This window comes from Lepisosteus oculatus, unplaced genomic scaffold, assembly GCF_040954835.1.
Source record: "Lepisosteus oculatus isolate fLepOcu1 unplaced genomic scaffold, fLepOcu1.hap2 HAP2_SCAFFOLD_52, whole genome shotgun sequence".
Lineage (NCBI taxonomy): Eukaryota > Metazoa > Chordata > Actinopteri > Semionotiformes > Lepisosteidae > Lepisosteus > Lepisosteus oculatus.
In genome coordinates, this window is record NW_027168064.1 from 836,610 (window position 1) to 861,697 (window position 25,088).

A 25,088-nucleotide genomic window follows, 5' to 3' on the forward strand; every position below is an offset into this window, starting at 1 on the left:
GAGAAACAATAAAGGATTACTGTCCCCGGACAGAGAGCGGAAGAGGCAAAAGTCAGCCAGACCACCAGGGTCAGACAAGCTGAAAGATCACAATTGAAGTACCTTGTCACGAGGTGAACATTTAACGTGTATAAGCACAAGATTGTTTTTTGTGGTTATACAAATAGCGTTATGGCTGTAGCGGGCATGAAAAGGAGGACCACGTTGTCAGGCGGTGCTCGCGAAAAACCCCGGGGCGTTTCTGCAGTGACCCCCCATCTCTGAAAGCCGCTTCAGGGGCACCCGGCACAGCTCCCCAGCAGAAGGCAAAGCCGCCCGCACTGTTGCATCTGATTTTGGACCAAGCACATCAGGGGAGAGCGCGAACGCAGTCCCCCACTACCAGAAATTATGCAGTCGAGATTCCCACATTTGGGGAATTCGCAGGGGTCAGCACAGCCGGAGTGCAATGGCCGAGCCTCGCCCTGGGTGAACCGATTTTTAAGAACTTTATTTTCTTTTCACAAAAAAATACAGGAAATCACAAATCAGAAAGCTTTACATTAATATACATACTTAAAACAGTATATATGATCACATCTCATTACATTTTGACACGGTAACAGTTACATAGCAACAATTTTCTTTTTTTCTGGTGCAAATCACATTCTTTATTTTTCACAGTTTCTAGAGATACTGTCCAATGCTCTCTATTTCCCACAGATTTTCTGCTTCCTCCCTCCCTTCTCTCCACAGATCTCTGAGGTAATAGTTCTCTCGGGTGATGAACAGGGCCAGGCTACCTGCTGCCTTGACTGGGACCTCGATGCCTTTGAACAGCCCCATGTTCCTCACTCTCCACAGGGCGTCTTTCCCACTGTTCACCACGGCCCAGATCCTGTCAAACACGTCAGGGGGAAGTTTGACAGGAGAGATGCCGTATATGATGAAAGCAGCGGTCAGGGTAAATTGGGGCGAGAGAGCCTGCAACCAATCTTCAAACTGTGCCCAGAAGGCCTTAGCAAAAAAGCAGGACCACAGGAGATGGGTCACAGTCTCCTCCTCGCCGCAGCCCACCCTAACGCAGCGAGGGCTGGGGGTGAGGCCCCTACGGTACAAGAAAGTTCGTACCGGTAAGCACTGGTGGACGACACTCCAGGCTAAATCTCTGTGAATGTTGCACAGAAATTTAGAGGATGTGTGTTCCCACACCTTCCTTGTTTGGGCTGATGTTAAAATGCCCACAGGGGTCTGCCTATTGTTCTGGGGTGCTACGAAATCCTCCAGTTTTTGGACGCTGACATCTCGGAGGGGAATATGGCCAATTGGGTGAGATCTTAGAAAACTTTTAACTGTCCCATAAATTGCAGGGCATGTGTCAGAGAGTGGGACGTCCAGCTTGGGTCTGACACCCCACACTCTGAACACCTCCCTACCTACCCAGAGCCTGGAAAAATAAGTCCAGGTACGCGCTGCAGGTGCTGTTGCAAAGCCTCTCAGCACAGAGGCCAGGAAAATGCACAGCAGCTTCGTAGCAATATCTGGGACAGACTTCCCCCCTGAGGGTAGCGGCCTGTACATTATTTCCCTTCTGAGTCTTTCCTGCTTCCCACCCCATAGAAATTGAAACATCAATCTCCTCAGCACCGCCGCAACACGGTGTGGGATTGGGAAGGTAGAAGCCAGAAAATTCAAGACAGGCAAGAGCTCGGCTTTGATGACCAGCACCTTCCCTGTCATGGTGAGGTCTCGGTCCTTCCATTGCATCAGTTTTTTGTTTAAGATTGGCAATTTGTTCTGCCAATTTACTGTTCCCATCTCTTCTCCAAAATACACCCCCAGGACCTTAATTCTCTTCTCTTGCAGCCTGAGATCATGTCCTTCTTTTGGCTCCCTCCAGTTCTGATAAAAAATCTCACTCTTAGATGTGTTAATTTTTGCGGAGGAAGCCAAAGAGAACCGATCACAGCACTGCAGAGCTCTGCTAATTGAGGCATTGTCAGAGAGGAGCAGGGTGACGTCATCCATGTATAGAGATGTCTTTACCTCTCCTCCCCCACTTCCAGGCACTGGTATCCCATTAATGGCCTGATCCTGGCGCAAAGCACAGGCTAAGGGCTCCATAGCCAAAACGAATAACAAGGGGGATAATGGGCAGCCCTGCCTCACCCCTGAACAGACTTCAAAGGTGCGTGATCTATTGCCATTAACCATGACTCTGCTGTTGCTACCTGTGTACAGCAGGTTAATCCACTTTCTCATGATGGGGCCAAACTTCATGTGCTCAAGTACCGATGTTAAGTACTGCCGGTTTAGGCGGTCAAAGGCCTTTTCTAGGTCTACACCTAAAATGCACAGAGGGAGGGAGCGATCCTCAGAGTACAGACAGACATCCCTCAACAAGGCCAGGTTGTCGCTCATCAGGCGTCCTGCTATCCCACAAGTCTGTTCTTTCCCTACCAGTGAGGCCACTACATTTTGTAGGCGCAGGAAAAGGGCTTTGGACAGGATCTTAGTGTCCACGCCTAACAGGCTGAGGGGTCTCCAGTTCTTTATGTCATTTTTTGCTCCTTTCTTAAACAAGAGAGAGATAGTGCCTTCTCTTAAGGAGTCAGGCAGCAATTCTGTCTTGTAGCTTTCCTCGAATAGGAGCAGTAGCGGATCCTGAAGCAGATCCCAAAAGGTGCAATAAAATTCTTTAGGGAGCCCGTCAGCACCCGGAGTTTTCCCCTTCTGTAAGCTCTCCATAGCCTGTCTCAGCTCTTCTACTGTCAAATCCCTCTCAAGTACTTCCCTATCTTCTTCACTCAAAATGTTTTCTAGCTTTGAGGTAAAAAAATGAATATCTTCATCCTTTACCTCTGTAGAGCTGTACAGTCTTGAGTAGAAGGCCTCGGTGCAGGAGAGGATAGCACTCGGCTCTGTTCTCTCTCGTCCCTCCTCATCAACTACACTTTCCATGACAGTCTTGGAGCCTACCACTTTCCTGAAAAAGAAGCGAGTACACTTCTCATTTTCTTCCAAGAACTGCACTCTGCTTCTTAACAGCACTCCTCGACTACTTTCTTCGGCTATGCTCCGGATGTCCTTTTTTAAAAGGGCGATATCCTCGAGCACATCGAAGCCACTGTGCAGCATCGTGTAGAGACGCTGCAGCTGCCTCTGTTTCCTGGCTAGCACTCCTCTCCGTCTGGCAGCAGCCTTCCTTCCCTCAGCCATGAAAAAGGCCTTTGTCCTCACCTTCACCTCCTCCCACCACTCTCCTACTGACCCGTACAGACACTGCAAGGACAGCCACTGTGATAGTTTCTCCTTGTAGCGGGATACTACCCCCTCGTTCTCTAGCAGCTTTGTGTTGAGTTTCCAGAGGCCTGGGCCAAAGACAGTCCCGCCCTGGAGTTCCACTCTACACCCTAAAGCCTGATGATCTGAGAAGAAGACAGGCTGAAGAGTGACCCCAACAACTTTCACTCTCTCTGAGACAAAGCAATAGTCAATTCTGGAGCTGCTATTCCTCCCTGACCATGTATATCCTGCTGTTGTGGGATATATACATCTATATGTGTCTGAGAGTTTAAAGTCTTGAACTAAGTTTTGCAGGGCCAGTGAGCTGGAATCCAATTTTATCGGCGAGCTAGACTGCCTGTCTGTGTGCTCTAAGATACAATTAAAATCCCCTCCCACTATCACGTCTGTGCTGCATAACAATAGGGGGGAGAGTGCCTTGAGTAGCTCCACCCTTCCTCCTACGTCAGTAGGGCAATACACATTGATTAGCCGCAGGTTAACGGTCCCCCATTCCACATCCACACACAGCAACCTGCCATCTATGACCCTCTGAATACTTTTCAATTTGAATGCCCATCCTTTGAAAAGAATGGCCACGCCAGAGGCTCTGTTGTTATTGTCCCCTGACCAAACAGAAGGCCCTTTATCCCACCTATCTTCAAAACTTTTATACCTCTCTTGATAGGCTAAAGCACACTCCTGCAACATCAACACATCTCCCTCTCTCTGCTGGAGGTAATCAAAGACAGACTGGCATTTAACTCTGTCATTGATACCTCTTGTGTTAAGAGAAATTATGTTAAGAGCCATATTACATAAGAAAGTGGAACCAGTCTTTACAAAACACATTTCTCTTCGGTCTCACCTGTTACCTTTTTCTTTTTCTTTTTCTTCTTACCAATTTCCTGCCAGCCATCCTCTGAATGAGCCTTCATCAGGGTGGCAGCAGTAAAAGCGTTCACAGAGTCCATTTCAAGGAAGGGGGTAGAGGGAGGGGTGGAGAGGTTCCAGCTGTCCCCATCGCCATGCTCTCCTTCCTCCTCGCTCGGGGAGAAAACAGAGTCATTTTTTCTTTTCCTCAAGTCCAGCTCCTGGGAGCACTGAGGGGAAAGGGGTGCAGCCGATGCACCAGTCTCCTCTTCCCCCTCACCCACCAGCTGCTGCAGATCCTCCGTGATGGACTGGATGGAGGAGAGGAGGGCATCTGTAGCACTTGCAGAGTCTGAGAAAAGCAGCTCCGCTGAATCCTGGGTATCCTCGCTGGACCCGCTCCACCGGGGGGCCCCACACTGGCCCTCGTTCTGAGGAGCAGGAGTGGGGGAGGGGTCCTCGCTGTTCTCGGGGGTTTTCAAACCCTCGTGCTTGTCTGGTGCAGTCTGCGGTTGTGGGGGCGTAGTGGATTTCTCTTCCACCAGCCCCGGAGCCACAGCAGGACTGATCCTGGCTGGAGGCTGAGAGTCTTTGTCCAACAAGGGTTCTTTGTTTGACTTGTTGTTTGCTTTGGATTTTCGGGCCGGTTTGGCTGAAACAAGCACTGCCTCATCCTTTCTCATTTTGAGTTTATTGGCGTAGGCGTGAGGGCAGTTCTTAAAAACGTGTCCTTCCGAGCCACATAAATTGCACTTTGGCAGCATTGAACAGTCAGAGGCTAAATGTCCCTGTTTGCCACAGGTCTTGCAGCATTTCACAGTGCAGGACGATGCCAGGTGTCCCACAGCACCACAGCGCCGACACACCTTTGGTTGTCCCACATAAAACACATAGCCATTGCAGGCGCCCAGCCGGATTGTAGAGGGCAGGTGCCTTAAGCCTCCATTTACGCTGTCCGGTAGCAAGCGAACCTCGAATTTCCTTGCTCCTGTTTTTATACCATCAACATCTCTAACCTCAGTTCCATGGTGGACGGTGCAGTACTGGTTAAGCCAGGTGTGAATGTCCTCCGTCTTTGCCAGTTCCGAGAACATAACAACATGCACCGTTTTCCTCTCTCTCTGTGTCAGAGGCTGCAAGTTGATCTTCTCAAGTGCAGGAACTTTGCCTCTTTTTGCCTCAAACACATCCACGCATTGTTCAAACAGAGGATAGGTAGCAAATACAACCTCAAATGCTTTCTGACCTGGGAGAGCGAAGATGAAATCCAAGTGCCGAGGTTCAAAGCCAAGTTCCTTCTGTAACACTTTTCTGCTGAACTGCATACGATCCATGAAGAGGTCATCCAAGAGCTCAAAACGTACAGCATTCTTACGGGATCCAAAGGTTGCCATTTCAAAAACCGCAAATCGAACACTGCTTCCAACAAAAGAAAAACAATCCAACTACTCCACCTACAGGCTGATCATGGTATCTCCCCTGCCAGGTAAGTATGAGTTAAACAGGCCCCTGCAAGCGGCCCGCACCCACAGCACAAATCGCGCAGCCTAGGCCACCTGCTCGCCCCGCACGCCACCGCCTCCTGCTGGGCCCACTCTTTCACATACTCACACGCCACACTAACACTCAAAAGTGTGGGCAAAACGAGAAAACGAGCGCGCCGTTTCCTACACATCTGCAGTCGCCGTTGCGCATTCGCAGCATGTCCCGGGATGCAATTCGGCCTCATTTGCATAACTCCAGACCGGCAGATCGCCACGCAAGCTCGAGACATGCGCCTGCCACACACCGAACAAACCTTTTCAGCAATTTCCAAAAAACGGGCCTGCTCGACTGCCCACAAGGCTCCGTCTCTTACCTGCTCTCCAGAGCCTGCTGCCTTCTGTGCTTTTCTCTCGGCACCGCTGCAGCGCACACAACTCCTGCAGCGGGAGGGGGGGAGAAAGTTCCCGCGCTCCGCCGCAGGGAAGGCTCGCTCCGTGCGCACACGTCCTTTCGATGCCAGTCCAACAAGTGCTCCGCATTAGCTGCGTCGGGGCTCCGGCGTGTCGCACCTCACCTCACCTCGCACTGCCCCCTCCTTGAATGTCTGCCGCTGGGCATGCCCCGCTCTCCTCCGCCTTATCTTATCGCGTGTGAGCACCGACAATGGCCACAATGCCGGGGAATGGCACCTGTAAAGTGTTAATTGGGGCACAGGAACAGCCCCTCTCGTCTCGGGGGGGCCGGCTTCAGAGACAATACAGCAAACACAGCGGGGCGGGGGAAGAAGACGACACCACACATGCGGGTACATTCAGCTCCGGCGGGAACGAGACATTTGTCGGTCTTTTCAAGTGCCGAGAGCCGAGCAATCCTTCACTTGTATCGTTTCTCCCCGGTGACTAGATCTGGCCCTGCGACTCTCGACTGGGCTCACCCCCGGGGCAGCCCAGCAGGTGTGAGCCTGGCTGGCACCCGGATGGGAGATTCCACCCCGGAAAAGCTCCGGTTGCTGCTGCTCCTGCAAGAGGTGTGACTGGGACCAGTAGGGAGCGCTCACCCTGCGGGCTGTGTGGCTCTCTTACGCTCCAGCCTCCTGATGGCGACACTCTGCTGCACAAACAGGCGCCGTCCTTCGGGGGAGGCGTCAAACCTAGGTCCCGACCCTCCTCGGCCATTAGGAAACCCCAGGGCGTCTCTCAAAAAGAGACGCCGGGGGTGTCCCTCTGGTGTTAGTGCTCCCCTTTACACATCAGTCGGGGTCTCCTCCTAATCCCCGTCTCACCTGTAACAATCAATGACGAGGCCCCCCTGTCCGTGAGATTTAGTACTCGCGCAAGAGACCGGGGGCAGAGCGCGAACGCAATCCCCCGCCCCCCACAAAGTGCGCGCTCCGGGTTCCCTCTCGGGGCCTGCAACACAGCGGAAGGGCAGCGAGAAGGAGCCTCTTGCTCTGACGCCGCAAGGCCACAAGAGGGCGGAGGCGCCGCGCGCCCGGCCGACGTGTTGGACCGGTGCGCTTTACGTGCTGAAATAAACACGCGAAAGCCCCGAAATGTTTCCAGAGTGCTGTGCACTGGAGGTTTTTGTCTGGTGAAGACTTGCCTGGTGCTCCTCCGTGCAGATTGTTTGTCCTCCTCCAGTGCGGGACGAGCCAACACAAGGGAGCGCATTCGCCAACATCCAGGCACGCAATGCGATTTGGAAAGCAGCTCCTTTCCAAAGAGTTGCACACGAACGATCCTTCAGTCCCGCTCGGGGGGCACGGAACCCCCGCCACACACAGCTTCAAGTAGCGAGTCAGGCGCCGGGGCTTTCACTTACGGCCACACCACCCTGAACACGCCCGATCTTGTCTGATCTCGGAAGCTAAGCAGTGTCGGGCCTGGTTAGTACTTGGATGGGAGACTGCCTGGGAATACCAGGTGCTGTAAGCTTTTGCTCTCCCAGCCAGCAGGGGTCGCCGTTGGTGCCGTAGGCTTTTGGAGGAAAACCTGCAGGATGGAAAGGTGATCTATAGCCTCATCTCTAGAGATGTTTTGTTGCTGTGGCATGTGTGTGACCCATATTCAAAAAAAAAAACCCGTCTGTAAAACGAATATCGAAGCTGCCTCTAAATCTGCAAATGAAGATGAGTCAATAAACCACTCGTTTTTCGTATAACTAGACATATTTCATTTGTTACCGATTTCATTCATTGAGCACGGATACAATAGAGGTACAGCCATTCACTGTTTGACATGTCTGCACTGGTACAGAACCGAGCAATCAGAAAACGGGTGAAACTGTCTTTAGACTCAGCATACAGTACCGAGGCCCCCCATGACCAAATAAAGGCTAACCTCGATAATCAGCCTAAAGAACGCAGACTACAGCAAAACGACTGACTTTGAAAAGGGAATGAACGTCCGGAAGGAGTAGTGGAACTAGCTTGAGATGCTTTTCCGGACCCCTAACTAAAAGCCAGCGAGAACCAGCAGCGGCGTCCACTCCTGTCGAACCGGGATCCTTCCGCAGCCACGCAGCTCGTGGTGTCCTAACCCTCCCGTATCTGATTTTGGACCAAGCACATCAGGGGAGAGCGCGAACGCAGTCCCCCACTACCAGAAATTATGCAGTCGAGATTCCCACATTTGGGGAATTCGCAGGGGTCAGCACAGCCGGAGTGCAATGGCCGAGCCTCGCCCTGGGTGAACCTCCTTCTTGATCAAGGTATCTCCCCTGCCAGGTAAGTATGAGTTAAACAGGCCCCTGCAAGCGGCCCGCACCCACAGCACAAATCGCGCAGCCTAGGCCACCTCCTCGCCTCGCACGCCACCGCCTCCTGCTGGGCCCACTCTTTCACACACTCACACGCCACACTAACACTCAAAAGTGTGGGCAAAACGAGAAAACGAGCGCGCCGTTTCCTACACATCTACAGTCGCCGTTGCGCATTCGCAGCATGTCCCGGGATGCAATTCGGCCTCATTTGCATAACTCCAGACCGGCAGATCGCCACGCAAGCTCGCGACGTGCGCCTGCCACACACCGAACAAACCTTTTCAGCAATTTCCAAAAAACGGGCCTGCTCGCCTGCCCACAAGGCTCCGTCTCTTACCTGCTCTCCAGAGCCTGCTGCCTTCTGTGCTTTTCTCTCGGCACCGCTGCAGTGCACACAACTCCTGCAGCGGGAGGGGGGGAGAAAGTTCCCGCGCTCCGCCGCAGGGAAGGCTCGCTCCGTGCGCACACGTCCTTTCGATGCCAGTCCAACAAGTGCTCCGCATTAGCTGCGTCGGGGCTCCGGCGTGTCGCACCTCACCTCACCTCGCACTGCCCCCTCCTTGAATGTCTGCCGCTGGGCATGCCCCGCTCTCCTCCGCCTTATCTTATCGCGTGTGAGCACCGACAATGGCCACAATGCCGGGGAATGGCACCTGTAAAGTGTTAATTGGGGCACAGGAACAGCCCGTCTCGTCTCGGGGGGGCCGGCTTCAGAGACAATACAGCAAACACAGCGGGGCGGGGGAAGAAGACGACACCACACATGCGGGTACATTCAGCTCCGGCGGGAACGAGACATTTGTCGGTCTTTTCAAGTGCCGAGAGCCGAGCAATCCTTCACTTGTATCGTTTCTCCCCGGTGACTAGATCTGGCCCTGCGACTCTCGACTGGGCTCACCCCCGGGGCAGCCCAGCAGGTGTGAGCCTGGCCGGCACCCGGATGGGAGATTCCACCCCGGAAAAGCTCCGGTTGCTGCTGCTCCTGCAAGAGGTGTGACTGGGACCAGTAGGGAGCGCTCACCCTGCGGGCTGTGTGGCTCTCTTACGCCCCAGCCTCCTGATGGCGACACTCTGCTGCACAAACAGGCGCCGTCCTTCGGGGGAGGCGTCAAACCGAGGTCCCGACCCTCCTTGGCCATTAGGAAACCCCAGGGCGTCTCTCAAAAAGAGACGCCGGGGGTGTCCCTCTGGTGTTAGTGCTCCCCTTTACCCATCAGTCGGGGTCTCCTCCTAATCCCCGTCTCACCTGTAACAATCAATGACGAGGCCCCCCTGTCCGTGAGATTTAGTACTCGCGCAAGAGACCGGGGGCAGAGCGCGAACGCGGTCCCCCGCCCCCCACAAAGTGCGCGCTCCGGGTTCCCTCTCGGGGCCCTGCAACACAGCGGAAGGGCAGCGAGAAGGAGCCTCTTGCTCTGACGCCGCAAGGCCACAAGAGGGCGGAGGCGCCGCGCGCCTGGCCGACGTGTTGGACCGGTGTGCTTTACGTGCTGAAATAAACACGCGAAAGCCCTGAAATGTTTCCAGAGTGCTGTGCACTGGAGGTTTTTGTCTGGTGAAGACTTGCCTGGTGCTCCTCCGTGCAGATTGTTTGTCCTCCTCCAGTGCGGGACGAGCCAACACAAGGGAGCGCATTCGCCAACATCAAGGCACGCAATGCGATTTGGAAAGCAGCTCCTTTCCAAAGAGTTGCACACGAACGATCCTTCAGTCCCGCTCGGGGGGCACGGAACCCCCGCCACACACAGCTTCAAGTAGCGAGTCAGGCGCCAAGGTTTTCGCTTACGGCCACACCACCCTGAACACGCCCGATCTTGTCTGATCTCGGAAGCTAAGCAGCGTCGGGCCTGGTTAGTACTTGGATGGGAGACTGCCTGGGAATACCAGGTGCTGTAAGCTTTTGCTCTCCCGGCCAGCAGGGGTCGCCGTTGGTGCCGTAGGCTTTGGGAGGAAAAACTGCAGGATGGAAAGGTGATCTATAGCCTCATCTCTAGAGATGTTTTGTTGCTGTGGCATGTGTGTGACCCATATTCAAAAAAAAAAACCCGTCTGTAAAACGAATATCGAAGCTGCCTCTAAATCTGCAAATGAAGATGAGTCGATAAACCACTCGTTTTTCGTATAACTAGACATATATTCATTTGTTACCGATTTCATTCATTGAGCACGGATACAATAGAGGTACAGCCATTCACTGTTTGACATGTCTGCACTGGTACAGAACCGAGCAATCAGAAAATGGGTGAAACTGTCTTTAGACTCAGCATACAGTACCGAGGCCCCCCATGACCAAATAAAGGCTAACCTCGATAATCAGCCTAAAGAACGCAGACTACAGCAAAACGACTGACTTTGAAAAGGGAATGAACGTCCGGAAGGAGTAGTGGAACTAGCTTGAGATGCTTCTCCGGACCCCTAACTAAAAGCCAGCGAGAACCAGCAGCGGCGTCCACTCCTGTCGAACCGGGATCCTTCCGCAGCCACGCAGCTCGTGGTGTCCTAACCCTCCCGTATCTGATTTTGGACCAAGCACATCAGGGGAGAGCGCGAACGCAGTCCCCCACTACCAGAAATTATGCAGTCGAGATTCCCACATTTGGGGAATTCGCAGGGGTCAGCACAGCCGGAGTGCAATGGCCGAGCCTCGCCCTGGGTGAACCGATTTTAAGAACTTTATTTTCTTTTCACAAAAAAATACAGGAAATCACAAATCAGAAAGCTTTACATTAATATACATACTTAAAACAGTATATATGATCACATCTCATTACATTTTGACACGGTAACAGTTACATAGCAACAATTTTCTTTTTTTCTGGTGCAAATCACATTCTTTATTTAAACATGATAATGTTTTTCACAGTTTCTTGAGATGTTGACCTATGCTCTCTATTTCCCACAGATTTTCTGCTTCCTCCCTCCCTTCTCTCCACAGATCTCTGAGGTAATAGTTCTCTCGGGTGATGAACAGGGCCAGGCTACCTGCTGCCTTGACTGGGACCTCGATGCCTTTGAACAGCCCCATGTTCCTCACTCTCCACAGGGCGTCTTTCCCACTGTTCACCACGGCCCAGATCCTGTCAAACACGTCAGGGGGAAGTTTGACAGGAGAGATGCCGTATATGATGAAAGCGGCGGTCAGGGTAAATTGGGGCGAGAGAGCCTGCAACCAATCTTCAAACTGGGCCCAGAAGGCCTTCGCAAAAAAGCAGGACCACAGGAGATGGGTCACAGTCTCCTCCTCGCCGCAGCCCACCCTAACGCAGCGAGGGCTGGGGGTGAGGCCCCTACGGTACAAGAAAGTTCGTACCGGTAAGCACTGGTGGACGACACTCCAGGCTAAATCTCTGTGAATGTTGCACAGAAATTTAGAGGATGTGTGTTTCCACACCTTCCTTGTTTGGGCTGATGTTAAAATGCCCACAGGGGTCTGCCTATTGTTCTGGGGTGCTACGAAATCTTCCAGTTTTTGGACGCTGACATCTCGGAGGGGAATATGGCCAATTGGGTGAGATCTTAGAAAACTTTTAACTGTCCCATAAATTGCAGGGCATGTGTCAGAGAGTGGGACGTCCAGCTTGGGTCTGACACCCCACACTCTGAACACCTCCCTACCTACCCAGAGCCTGGAAAAATAAGTCCAGGTACGCGCTGCAGGTGCTGTTGCAAAGCCTCTCAGCACAGAGGCCAGGAAAATGCACAGCAGCTTCGTAGCAATATCTGGGACAGACTTCCCCCCTGAGGGTAGCGGCCTGTACATTATTTCCCTTCTGAGTCTTTCCTGCTTCCCACCCCATAGAAATTGAAACATCAATCTCCTCAGCACCGCCGCAACACGGTGTGGGATTGGGAAGGTAGAAGCCAGAAAATTCAAGACAGGCAAGAGCTCGGCTTTGATGACCAGCACCTTCCCTGTCATGGTGAGGTCTCGGTCCTTCCATTGCATCAGTTTTTTGTTTAAGATTGGCAATTTGTTCTGCCAATTTACTGTTCCCATCTCTTCTCCAAAATACACCCCCAGGACCTTAATTCTCTTCTCTTGCAGCCTGAGATCATGTCCTTCTTTTGGCTCCCTCCAGTTCTGATAAAAAATCTCACTCTTAGATGTGTTAATTTTTGCGGAGGAAGCCAAAGAGAACCGATCACAGCACTGCAGAGCTCTGCTAATTGAGGCATTGTCAGAGAGGAGCAGGGTGACGTCATCCATGTATAGAGATGTCTTTACCTCTCCTCCCCCACTTCCAGGCACTGGTATCCCATTAATGGCCTGATCCTGGCGCAAGGCACAGGCTAAGGGCTCCATAGCCAAAACGAATAACAAGGGGGATAATGGGCAGCCCTGCCTCACCCCTGAACAGACTTCAAAGGTGCGTGATCTATTGCCATTAACCATGACTCTGCTGTTGCTACCTGTGTACAGCAGGTTAATCCACTTTCTCATGATGGGGCCAAACTTCATGTGCTCAAGTACCGATGTTAAGTACTGCCGGTTTAGGCGGTCAAAGGCCTTTTCTAGGTCTACACCTAAAATGCACAGAGGGAGGGAGCGATCCTCAGAGTACAGACAGACATCCCTCAACAAGGCCAGGTTGTCGCTCATCAGGCGTCCTGCTATCCCACAAGTCTGTTCTTTCCCTACCAGTGAGGCCACTACATTTTGTAGGCGCAGGAAAAGGGCTTTGGACAGGATCTTAGTGTCCACGCCTAACAGGCTGAGGGGTCTCCAGTTCTTTATGTCATTTTTTGCTCCTTTCTTAAACAAGAGAGAGATAGTGCCTTCTCTTAAGGAGTCAGGCAGCAATTCTGTCTTGTAGCTTTCCTCGAATAGGAGCAGTAGCGGATCCTGAAGCAGATCCCAAAAGGTGCAATAAAATTCTTTAGGGAGCCCGTCAGCACCCGGAGTTTTTCCCTTCTGTAAGCTCTCCATAGCCTGTCTCAGCTCTTCTACTGTCAAATCCCTCTCAAGTACTTCCCTATCTTCTTCACTCAAAATGTTTTCTAGCTTTGAGGTAAAAAAATGAATATCTTCATCCTTTACCTCTGTAGAGCTGTACAGTCTTGAGTAGAAGGCCTCGGTGCAGGAGAGGATAGCACTCGGCTCTGTTCTCTCTCGTCCCTCCTCATCAACTACACTTTCCATGACAGTCTTGGAGCCTACCACTTTCCTGAAAAAGAAGCGAGTACACTTCTCATTTTCTTCCAAGAACTGCACTCTGCTTCTTAACAGCACTCCTCGACTACTTTCTTCGGCTATGCTCCGGATGTCCTTTTTTAAAAGGGCGATATCCTCGAGCACATCGAAGCCACTGTGCAGCATCGTGTAGAGACGCTGCAGCTGCCTCTGTTTCCTGGCTAGCACTCCTCTCCGTCTGGCAGCAGCCTTCCTTCCCTCAGCCATGAAAAAGGCCTTTGTCCTCACCTTCACCTCCTCCCACCACTCTCCTACTGACCCGTACAGACACTGCAAGGACAGCCACTGTGATAGTTTCTCCTTGTAGCGGGATACTACCCCCTCGTTCTCTAGCAGTTTTGTGTTGAGTTTCCAGAGGCCTGGGCCAAAGACAGTCCCGCCCTGGAGTTCCACTCTACACCCTAAAGCCTGATGATCTGAGAAGAAGACAGGCTGAAGAGTGACCCCAACAACTTTCACTCTCTCTGAGGCAAAGCAATAGTCAATTCTGGAGCTGCTATTCCTCCCTGACCATGTATATCCTGCTGTTGTGGGATATATACATCTATATGTGTCTGAGAGTTTAAAGTCTTGAACTAAGTTTTGCAGGGCCAGTGAGCTGGAATCCAATTTTATCGGCGAGCTAGACTGCCTGTCTGTGTGCTCTAAGATACAATTAAAATCCCCTCCCACTATCACGTCTGTGCTGCATAACAATAGGGGGGAGAGTGCCTTGAGTAGCTCCACCCTTCCTCCTACGTCAGTAGGGCAATACACATTGATTAGCCGCAGGTTAACGGTCCCCCATTCCACATCCACACACAGCAACCTGCCATCTATGACCCTCTGAATACTTTTCAATTTGAATGCCCATCCTTTGAAAAGAATGGCCACGCCAGAGGCTCTGTTGTTATTGTCCCCTGACCAAACAGAAGGCCCTTTATCCCACCTATCTTCAAAACTTTTATACCTCTCTTGATAGGCTAAAGCACACTCCTGCAACATCAACACATCTCCCTCTCTCTGCTGGAGGTAATCAAAGACAGACTGGCATTTAACTCTGTCATTGATACCTCTTGTGTTAAGAGAAATTATGTTAAGAGCCATATTACATAAGAAAGTGGAACCAGTCTTTACAAAACACATTTCTCTTCGGTCTCACCTGTTACCTTTTTCTTTTTCTTTTTCTTCTTACCAATTTCCTGCCAGCCATCCTCTGAATGAGCCTTCATCAGGGTGGCAGCAGTAAAAGCGTTCACAGAGTCCATTTCAAGGAAGGGGGTAGAGGGAGGGGTGGAGAGGTTCCAGCTGTCCCCATCGCCATGCTCTCCTTCCTCCTCGCTCGGGGAGAAAACAGAGTCATTTTTTCTTTTCCTCAAGTCCAGCTCCTGGGAGCACTGAGGGGAAAGGGGTGCAGCCGATGCACCAGTCTCCTCTTCCCCCTCACCCACCAGCTGCTGCAGATCCTCCGTGATGGACTGGATGGAGGAGAGGAGGGCATCTGTAGCACTTGCAGAGTCTGAGAAAAGCAGCTCCGCTGAATCCTGGGTATCCTCGCTGGACCCGCTCCACCGGGGGGCCCCACACTGGCCCTCGTTCTGAGGAGCAGGAGTGGGGGAGGGGTCCTCGCTGTTCTCGGGGGTTTTCAAACCCTCGTGCTTGTCTGGTGCAGTCTGCGGTTGTGGGGGCGTAGTGGATTTCTCTTCCACCAGCCCCGGAGCCACAGCAGGACTGATCCTGGCTGGAGGCTGAGAGTCTTTGTCCAACAAGGGTTCTTTGTTTGACTTGTTGTTTGCTTTGGATTTTCGGGCCGGTTTGGCTGAAACAAGCACTGCCTCATCCTTTCTCATTTTGAGTTTATTGGCGTAGGCGTGAGGGCAGTTCTTAAAAACGTGTCCTTCCGAGCCACATAAATTGCACTTTGGCAGCATTGAACAGTCAGAGGCTAAATGTCCCTGTTTGCCACAGGTCTTGCAGCATTTCACAGTGCAGGACGATGCCAGGTGTCCCACAGCACCACAGCGCCGACACACCTTTGGTTGTCCCACATAAAACACATAGCCATTGCAGGCGCCCAGCCGGATTGTAGAGGGCAGGTGCCTTAAGCCTCCATTTACGCTGTCCGGTAGCAAGCGAACCTCGAATTTCCTTGCTCCTGTTTTTATACCATCAACATCTCTAACCTCAGTTCCATGGTGGACGGTGCAGTACTGGTTAAGCCAGGTGTGAATGTCCTCCGTCTTTGCCAGTTCCGAGAACATAACAACATGCACCGTTTTCCTCTCTCTCTGTGTCAGAGGCTGCAAGTTGATCTTCTCAAGTGCAGGAACTTTCCCTCTTTTTGCCTCAAACACATCCACGCATTGTTCAAACAGAGGATAGGTAGCAAATACAACCTCAAATGCTTTCTGACCTGGGAGAGCGAAGATGAAATCCAAGTGCCGAGGTTCAAAGCCAAGTTCCTTCTGTAACACTTTTCTGCTGAACTGCATACGATCCATGAAGAGGTCATCCAAGAGCTCAAAACGTACAGCATTCTTACGGGATCCAAAGGTTGCCATTTCAAAAACCGCAAATCGAACACTGCTTCCAACAAAAGAAAAACAATCCAACTACTCCACCTACAGGCTGATCAAGGTATCTCCCCTGCCAGGTAAGTATGAGTTAAACAGGCCCCTGCAAGCGGCCCGCACCCACAGCACAAATCGCGCAGCCTAGGCCACCTCCTCGCCCCGCACGCCACCGCCTCCTGCTGGGCCCACTCTTTCACACACTCACACGCCACACTAACACTCAAAAGTGTGGGAAAAACGAGAAAACGAGCGCGCCGTTTCCTACACATCTGCAGTCGCCGTTGCGCATTCGCAGCATGTCCCGGGATGCAATTCGGCCTCATTTGCATAACTCCAGACCGGCAGATCGCCACGCAAGCTCGCGACGTGCGCCTGCCACACACCGAACAAACCTTTTCAGCAATTTCCAAAAAACGGGCCTGCTCGCCTGCCCACAAGGCTCCGTCTCTTACCTGCTCTCCAGAGCCTGCTGCCTTCTGTGCTTTTCTCTCGGCACCGCTGCAGCGCACACAACTCCTGCAGCGGGAGGGGGGGAGAAAGTTCCCGCGCTCCGCCGCAGGGAAGGCTCGCTCCGTGCGCACACGTCCTTTCGATGCCAGTCCAACAAGTGCTCCGCATTAGCTGCGTCGGGGCTCCGGCGTGTCGCACCTCACCTCACCTCGCACTGCCCCCTCCTTGAATGTCTGCCGCTGGGCATGCCCCGCTCTCCTCCGCCTTATCTTATCGCGTGTGAGCACCGACAATGGCCACAATGCCGGGGAATGGCACCTGTAAAGTGTTAATTGGGGCACAGGAACAGCCCGTCTCGTCTCGGGGGGGCCGGCTTCAGAGACAATACAGCAAACACAGCGGGGCGGGGGAAGAAGACGACACCACACATGCGGGTACATTCAGCTCCGGCGGGAACGAGACATTTGTCGGTCTTTTCAAGTGACGAGAGCCGAGCAATCCTTCACTTGTATCGTTTCTCCCCGGTGACTAGATCTGGCCCTGCGACTCTCGACTGGGCTCACCCCCGGGGCAGCCCAGCAGGTGTGAGCCTGGCCGGCACCCGGATGGGAGATTCCACCCCGGAAAAGCTCCGGTTGCTGCTGCTCCTGCAAGAGGTGTGACTGGGACCAGTAGGGAGCGCTCACCCTGCGGGCTGTGTGGCTCTCTTACGCCCCAGCCTCCTGATGGCGACACTCTGCTGCACAAACAGGCGCCGTCCTTCGGGGGAGGCATCAAACCGAGGTCCCGACCCTCCTTGGCCATTAGGAAACCCCAGGGCGTCTCTCAAAAAGAGACGCCGGGGGTGTCCCTCTGGTGTTAGTGCTCCCCTTTACCCATCAGTCGGGGTCTCCTCCTAATCCCCGTCTCACCTGTAACAATCAATGACGAGGCCCCCCTGTCCGTGAGATTTAGTACTCGCGCAAGAGACCGGGGGCAGAGCGCGAACGCGGTCCCCCGCCCCCCACAAAGTGCGCGCTCTGGGTTCCCTCTCGGGGCCCTGCAACACAGCGGAAGGGCAGCGAGAAGGAGCCTCTTGCTCTGATGCCGCAAGGCCACAAGAGGGCGGAGGCGCCGCGCGCCCGGCCGACGTGTTGGACCGGTGCGCTTTACGTGCTGAAATAAACACACGAAAGCCCCGAAATGTTTCCAGAGTGCTGTGCACTGGAGGTTTTTGTCTGGTGAAGACTTGCCTGGTGCTCCTCCGTGCAGATTGTTTGTCCTCCTCCAGTGCGGGACGAGTCAACACAAGGGAGCGCATTCGCCAACATCCAGGCACGCAATGCGATTTGGAAAGCAGCTCCTTTCCAAAGAGTTGCACACGAACGATCCTTCAGTCCCGCTCGGGGGGCACGGAACCCCCGCCACACACAGCTTCAAGTAGCGAGTCAGGCGCTGGGGCTTTCGCTTTCAGCCACACCACCCTGAACACGCCCGATCTCGTCTGATCTCGGAAGCTAAGCAGCGTCGGGCCTGGTTAGTACTTGGATGGGAGACTGCCTGGGAATACCAGGTGCTGTAAGCTTTTGCTCTCCCGGCCAGCAGGGGTCGCCGTTGGTGCCGTAGGCTTTGGGAGGAAAACCTGCAGGATGGAAAGGTGATCTATAGCCTCATCTCTAGAGATGTTTTGTTGCTGTGGCATGTGTGTGACCCATATTCCAAAAAAAAAACCCGTCTGTAAAACGAATATCGAAGCTGCCTCTAAATCTGCAAATGAAGATGAGTCGATAAACCACTCGTTTTTCGTATAACTAGACATATATTCATTTGTTACCGATTTCATTCATTGAGCACGGATACAGTAGAGGTACAGCCATTCACTGTTTGACATGTCTGCACTGGTACAGAACCGAGCAATCAGAAAACGGGTGAAACTGTCTTTAGATTCAGCATACAGTACCGAGGCCCCCCATGACCAAATAAAGGCTAACCTCGATAATCAGCCTAAAGAACGCAGACTACAGCAAAATGACTGACTTTGAAAAGGGAATGAACGTCCGGAAGGAGTAGTGGAACTAGCTTGAGATGCTTCTCCGGACCCCTAACTAAAAGCCAGCGAGAACCAGCAGCGGCGTCCACTCCTGTCGAACCGGGATCCTTCCGCAGCCACGCAGCTCGTGGTGTCCTAAGCCTCCCGTATCTGATTTTGGACCAAGCACATCAGGGGAGAGCGCGAACGCAGTCCCCCACTTCTAGAAATTATGCAGTCGAGATTCCCACATTTGGGGAATTCGCAGGGGTCAACACAGCCGGAGTGCAATGGCCGAGCCTCGCCCTGGGTGAACCTCCTTCTTGATCAAGGTATCTCCCCTGCCAGGTAAGTATGAGTTAAACAGGCCCCTGCAAGCGGCCCGCACCCACAGCACAAATCGCGCAGCCTAGGCCACCTCCTCGCCCCGCACGCCACCGCCTCCTGCTGGGCCCACTCTTTCACACACTCACACGCCACACTAACACTCAAAAGTGTGGGCAAAACGAGAAAACGAGCGCGCCGTTTCCTACACATCTGCAGTCGCCGTTGCGCATTCGCAGCATGTCCCGGGATGCAATTCGGCCTCATTTGCATAACTCCAGACCGGCAGATCGCCACGCAAGCTCGCGACGTGCGCCTGCCACACACCGAACAAACCTTTTCAGCAATTTCCAAAAAACGGGCCTGCTCGCCTGCCCACAAGGCTCCGTCTCTTACCTGCTCTCCAGAGCCTGCTGCCTTCTGTGCTTTTCTCTCGGCACCGCTGCAGCGCACACAACTCCTGCAGCGGGAGGGGGGGAGAAAGTTCCCGCGCTCCGCCGCAGGGAAGGCTCGCTCCGTGCGCACACGTCCTTTCGATGCCAGTCCAACAAGTGCTCCGCATTAGCTGCGTCGGGGCTCCGGCGTGTCGCACCTCACCTCACCTCGCACTGCCCCCTCCTTGAATGTCTGCCGCTGGGCATGCCCCGCTCTCCTCCGCCTTATCTTATCGCGTGTGAGCACCGACAATGGCCACAATGCCGGGGAATGGCACCTGTAAAGTGTTAATTGGGGCACAGGAACAGCCCGTCTCGTCTCGGGGGGGCCGGCTTCAGAGACAATACAGCAAACACAGCGATGCGGGGGAAGAAGACGACACCACACATGCGGGTACATTCAGCTCCGGCGGGAACGAGACATTTGTCGGTCTTTTCAAGTGCCGAGAGCCGAGCAATCCTTCACTTGTATCGTTTCTCCCCGGTGACTAGATCTGGCCCTGCGACTCTCGACTGGGCTCACCCCCGGGGCAGCCCAGCAGGTGTGAGCCTGGCCGGCACCCGGATGGGAGATTCCACCCCGGAAAAGCTCCGGTTGCTGCTGCTCCTGCAAGAGGTGTGACTGGGACCAGTAGGGAGCGCTCACCCTGCGGGCTGTGTGGCTCTCTTACGCTCCAGCCTCCTGATGGCGACACTCTGCTGCACAAACAGGCGCCGTCCTTCGGGGGAGGCGTCAAACCGAGGTCCCGACCCTCCTTGGCCATTAGGAAACCCCAGGGCGTCTCTCAAAAAGAGACGCCGTGGGTGTCCCTCTGGTGTTAGTGCTCCCCTTTACCCATCAGTCGGGGTCTCCTCCTAATCCCCGTCTCACCTGTAACAATCAATGACGAGGCCCCCCTGTCCGTGAGATTTAGTACTCGCGCAAGAGACCGGGGGCAGAGCGCGAACGCGGTCCCCCGCCCCCCACAAAGTGCGCGCTCCGGGTTCCCTCTCGGGGCCCTGCAACACAGCGGAAGGGCAGCGAGAAGGAGCCTCTTGCTCTGACGCCGCAAGGCCACAAGAGGGCGGAGGCGCCGCGCGCCCGGCCGACGTGTTGGACCGGTGCGCTTTACGTGCTGAAATAAACACGCGAAAGCCCCGAAATGTTTCCAGAGTGCTGTGCACTGGAGGTTTTTGTCTGGTGAAGACTTGCCTGGTGCTCCTCCGTGCAGATTGTTTGTCCTCCTCCAGTGCAGGACGAGCCAACACAAGGGAGCGCATTTGCCAACATCCAGGCACGCAATGCGATTTGGAAAGCAGCTCCTTTCCAAAGAGTGGCACACGAACGATCCTTCAGTCCCGCTCGGGGAGCACGGAACCCCCACCACACACAGCTTCAAGTAGCGAGTCAGGCGCCGGGGCTTTCGCTTACGGCCACACCACCCTGAACACGCCCGATCTCGTCTGATCTCGGAAGCTAAGCAGCGTCGGGCCTGGTTAGTACTTGGATGGGAGACTGCCTGGGAATACCAGGTGCTGTAAGCTTTTGCTCTCCCGGCCAGCAGGGGTCGCCGTTGGTGCCATAGGCTTTGGGAGGAAAACCTGCAGGATGGAAAGGTGATCTATAGCCTCATCTCTAGAGATGTTTTGTTGCTGTGGCATGTGTGTGACCCATATTCCAAAAAAAAAACCCGTCTGTAAAACGAATATCGAAGCTGCCTCTAAATCTGCAAATGAAGATGAGTCGATAAACCACTCGTTTTTCGTATAACTAGACATATATTCATTTGTTACCGATTTCATTCATTGAGCACGGATACAATAGAGGTACAGCCATTCACTGTTTGACATGTCTGCACTGGTACAGAACCGAGCAATCAGAAAACGGGTGAAACTGTCTTTAGACTCAGCATACAGTACCGAGGCCCCCCATGACCAAATAAAGGCTAACCTCGATAATCAGCCTAAAGAACGCAGACTACAGCAAAACGACTGACTTTGAAAAGGGAATGAACGTCCGGAAGGAGTAGTGGAACTAGCTTGAGATGCTTCTCCGGACCCCTAACTAAAAGCCAGCGAGAACCAGCAGCGGCGTCCACTCCTGTCGAACCGGGATCCTTCCGCAGCCACGCAGCTCGTGGTGTCCTAACCTTCCTGTATCTGATTTTGGACCAAGCACATCAGGGTAGAGCGCGAACGCAGTCCCCCACTACCAGAAATTATGCAGTCGAGATTCCCACATTTGGGGAATTCGCAGGGGTCAGCACAGCCGGAGTGCAATGGCCGAGCCTCGCCCTGGGTGAACCGATTTCGATTTTTAAGAACTTTATTTCCTTTTCACAAAAAAATACAGGAAATCACAAATCAGAAAGCTTTACATTAATATACATACTTAAAACAGTATATATGATCACATCTCATTACATTTTGACACGGTAACAGTTACATAGCAACAATTTTCTTTTTTTCTGGTGCAAATCACATTCTTTATTTAAACATGATAATGTTTTTCACAGTTTCTTGAGATACTGTCCAATGCCCTCTATTTCCCACAGATTTTCTGCTTCCTCCCTCCCTTCTCTCCACAGATCTCTGAGGTAATAGTTCTCTCGGGTGATGAACAGGGCCAGGCTACCTGCTGCCTTGACTGGGACCTCGATGCCTTTGAACAGCCCCATGTTCCTCACTCTCCACAGGGCGTCTTTCCCACTGTTCACCACGGCCCAGATCCTGTCAAACACGTCAGGAGGAAGTTTGACAGGAGAGATGCCGTATATGATGAAAGCAGCGGTCAGGGTAAATTGGGGCGAGAGAGCCTGCAACCAATCTTCAAACTGTGCCCAGAAGGCCTTAGCAAAAAAGCAGGACCACAGGAGATGGGTCACAGTCTCCTCCTCGCCGCAGCCCACCCTAACGCAGCGAGGGCTGGGGGTGAGGCCCCTACGGTACAAGAAAGTTCGTACCGGTAAGCACTGGTGGACGACACTCCAGGCTAAATCTCTGTGAATGTTGCACAGAAATTTAGAGGATGTGTGTTTCCACACCTTCCTTGTTTGGGCTGATGTTAAAATGCCCACAGGGGTCTGCCTATTGTTCTGGGGTGCTACGAAATCTTCCAGTTTTTGGACGCTGACATCTCGGAGGGGAATATGGCCAATTGGGTGAGATCTTAGAAAACTTTTAACTGTCCCATAAATTGCAGGGCATGTGTCAGAGAGTGGGACGTCCAGCTTGGGTCTGACACCCCACACTCTGAACACCTCCCTACCTACCCAGAGCCTGGAAAAATAAGTCCAGGTACGCGCTGCAGGTGCTGTTGCAAAGCCTCTCAGCACAGAGGCCAGGAAAATGCACAGCAGCTTCGTAGCAATATCTGGGACAGACTTCCCCCCTGAGGGTAGCGGCCTGTACATTATTTCCCTTCTGAGTCTTTCCTGCTTCCCACCCCATAGAAATTGAAACATCAATCTCCTCAGCACCGCCGCAACACGGTGTGGGATTGGGAAGGTAGAAGCCAGAAAATTCAAGACAGGCAAGAGCTCGGCTTTGATGACCAGCACCTTCCCTGTCATGGTGAGGTCTCGGTCCTTCCATTGCATCAGTTTTTTGTTTAAGATTGGCAATTTGTTCTGCCAATTTACTGTTCCCATCTCTTCTCCAAAATACACCCCCAGGACCTTAATTCTCTTCTCTTGCAGCCTGAGATCATGTCCTTCTTTTGGCTCCCTCCAGTTCTGATAAAAAATCTCACTCTTAGATGTGTTAATTTTTGCGGAGGAAGCCAAAGAGAACCGATCACAGCACTGCAGAGCTCTGCTAATTGAGGCATTGTCAGAGAGGAGCAGGGTGACGTCATCCATGTATAGAGACGTCTTTACCTCTCCTCCCCCACTTCCAGGCACTGGTATCCCATTAATGGCCTGATCCTGGCGCAAGGCACAGGCTAAGGGCTCCATAGCCAAAACGAATAACAAGGGGGATAATGGGCAGCCCTGCCTCACCCCTGAACAGACTTCAAAGGTGCGTGATCTATTGCCATTAACCATGACTCTGCTGTTGCTACCTGTGTACAGCAGGTTAATCCACTTTCTCATGATGGGGCCAAACTTCATTTGCTCAAGTACCGATGTTAAGTACTGCCGGTTTAGGCGGTCAAAGGCCTTTTCTAGGTCTACACCTAAAATGCACAGAGGGAGGGAGCGATCCTCAGAGTACAGACAGACATCCCTCAACAAGGCCAGGTTGTCGCTCATCAGGCGTCCTGCTATCCCACAAGTCTGTTCTTTCCCTACCAGTGAGGCCACTACATTTTGTAGGCGCAGGAAAAGGGCTTTGGACAGGATCTTAGTGTCCACGCCTAACAGGCTGAGGGGTCTCCAGTTCTTTATGTCATTTTTTGCTCCTTTCTTAAACAAGAGAGAGATAGTGCCTTCTCTTAAGGAGTCAGGCAGCAATTCTGTCTTATAGCTTTCCTCGAATAGGACCAGTAGCGGATCCTGAAGCAGATCCCAAAAGGTGCAATAAAATTCTTTAGGGAGCCCGTCAGCACCTGGAGTTTTCCCCTTCTGTAAGCTCTCCATAGCCTGTCTCAGCTCTTCTACTGTCAAATCCCTCTCAAGTACTTCCCTATCTTCTTCACTCAAAACGTTTTCTAGCTTTGAGGTAAAAAAATGAATTTCTTCATCCTTTACCTCTGTAGAGCTGTACAGTCTTGAGTAGAAGGCCTTGGTGCAGGAGAGGATAGCACTCGGCTCTGTTCTCTCTCGTCCCTCCTCATCAACTACACTTTCCATGACAGACTTGGAGCCTACCACTTTCCTGAAAAAGAAGCGAGTACACTTCTCATTTTCTTCCAAGAACTGCACTCTGCCTCTTAACAGCACTCCTCGACTACTTTCTTCGGCTATGCTCCGGATGTCCTCGAGCACATCGAAGCCACTGTGCAGCATCGTGTAGAGACGCTGCAGCTGCCTCTGTTTCCTGGCTAGCACTCCTCTCCGTCTGGCAGCAGCCTTCCTTCCCTCAGCCATGAAAAAGGTCTTTGTCCTCATCTTCACCTCCTCCCACCACTCTCCTACTGACCCGTACAGACACTGCAAGGACAGCCACTGTGATAGTTTCTCCTTGTAGCGGGATACTACCCCCTCGTTCTCTAGCAGCTTTGTGTTGAGTTTCCAGAGGCCTGGGCCAAAGACAGTCCCGCCCTGGAGTTCCACTCTACACCCTAAAGCCTGATGATCTGAGAAGAAGACAGGCTGAAGAGTGACCCCAACAACTTTCACTCTCTCTGAGACAAAGCAATAGTCAATTCTGGAGCTGCTATTCCTCCCTGACCATGCATATCCTGCTGTTGTGGGATATATACATCTATATGTGTCTGAGAGTTTAAAGTCTTGAACTAAGTTTTGCAGGGCCAGTGAGCTGGAATCCAATTTTATCGGAGAGCTAGACTGCCTGTCTCTGTGCTCTAAGATACAATTAAAATCCCCTCCCACTATCACGTCTGTGCTACTTAACAATAGGGGAGAGAGTGCCTTGAGTAGCTCCACCCTTCCTCCCACGTCAGTAGGACAATACACATTGATTAGCCGCAGGTTAACGGTCCCCCATTCCACATCCACACACAGCAACCTGCCATCTATGACCCTCTGAATACTTTTCAATTTGAAAGCCCATCCTTTGAAAAGAATGGCCACGCCAGAGGCTCTGTTGTTATTGTCCCCTGACCAAACAGAAGGCCCTTTATCCCACCTATCTTCAAAGCTTTT

The 25,088-nt window shown here is 52.6% G+C and overlaps 8 non-coding genes and 1 pseudogene across 8 annotated transcripts; 4 read left to right on the forward strand and 5 right to left on the reverse strand.

Annotated features, from left to right (window-relative positions):
• Window positions 1-350: 350 nt before the first annotated feature.
• LOC138230814 (U1 spliceosomal RNA) lies at window positions 351-488 on the reverse strand (annotated as a pseudogene).
• Window positions 489-7,437: 6,949 nt separating this feature from the next.
• LOC138231002 (5S ribosomal RNA) lies at window positions 7,438-7,556 on the forward strand. The gene has a single exon (XR_011186587.1). It is a non-coding gene; the product is annotated as a 5S ribosomal RNA (ribosomal RNA).
• A 635-nt stretch (window positions 7,557-8,191) lies between these two features.
• Window positions 8,192-8,355, reverse strand: LOC138230793 (U1 spliceosomal RNA). The gene has a single exon (XR_011186397.1). It is a non-coding gene; the product is annotated as a U1 spliceosomal RNA (small nuclear RNA).
• A 1,807-nt stretch (window positions 8,356-10,162) lies between these two features.
• On the forward strand, window positions 10,163-10,281 carry LOC138230993 (5S ribosomal RNA). The gene has a single exon (XR_011186578.1). It is a non-coding gene; the product is annotated as a 5S ribosomal RNA (ribosomal RNA).
• A 636-nt stretch (window positions 10,282-10,917) lies between these two features.
• On the reverse strand, window positions 10,918-11,080 carry LOC138230808 (U1 spliceosomal RNA). Its single transcript, XR_011186411.1, has one exon. It is a non-coding gene; the product is annotated as a U1 spliceosomal RNA (small nuclear RNA).
• Window positions 11,081-18,020: 6,940 nt separating this feature from the next.
• LOC138230990 (5S ribosomal RNA) lies at window positions 18,021-18,139 on the forward strand. The gene has a single exon (XR_011186575.1). It is a non-coding gene; the product is annotated as a 5S ribosomal RNA (ribosomal RNA).
• Window positions 18,140-18,775: 636 nt separating this feature from the next.
• Window positions 18,776-18,939, reverse strand: LOC138230803 (U1 spliceosomal RNA). The gene has a single exon (XR_011186407.1). It is a non-coding gene; the product is annotated as a U1 spliceosomal RNA (small nuclear RNA).
• Window positions 18,940-20,746: 1,807 nt separating this feature from the next.
• Window positions 20,747-20,865, forward strand: LOC138230895 (5S ribosomal RNA). Its single transcript, XR_011186483.1, has one exon. It is a non-coding gene; the product is annotated as a 5S ribosomal RNA (ribosomal RNA).
• A 636-nt stretch (window positions 20,866-21,501) lies between these two features.
• Window positions 21,502-21,671, reverse strand: LOC138230831 (U1 spliceosomal RNA). The gene has a single exon (XR_011186425.1). It is a non-coding gene; the product is annotated as a U1 spliceosomal RNA (small nuclear RNA).
• Window positions 21,672-25,088: the final 3,417 nt, after the last annotated feature.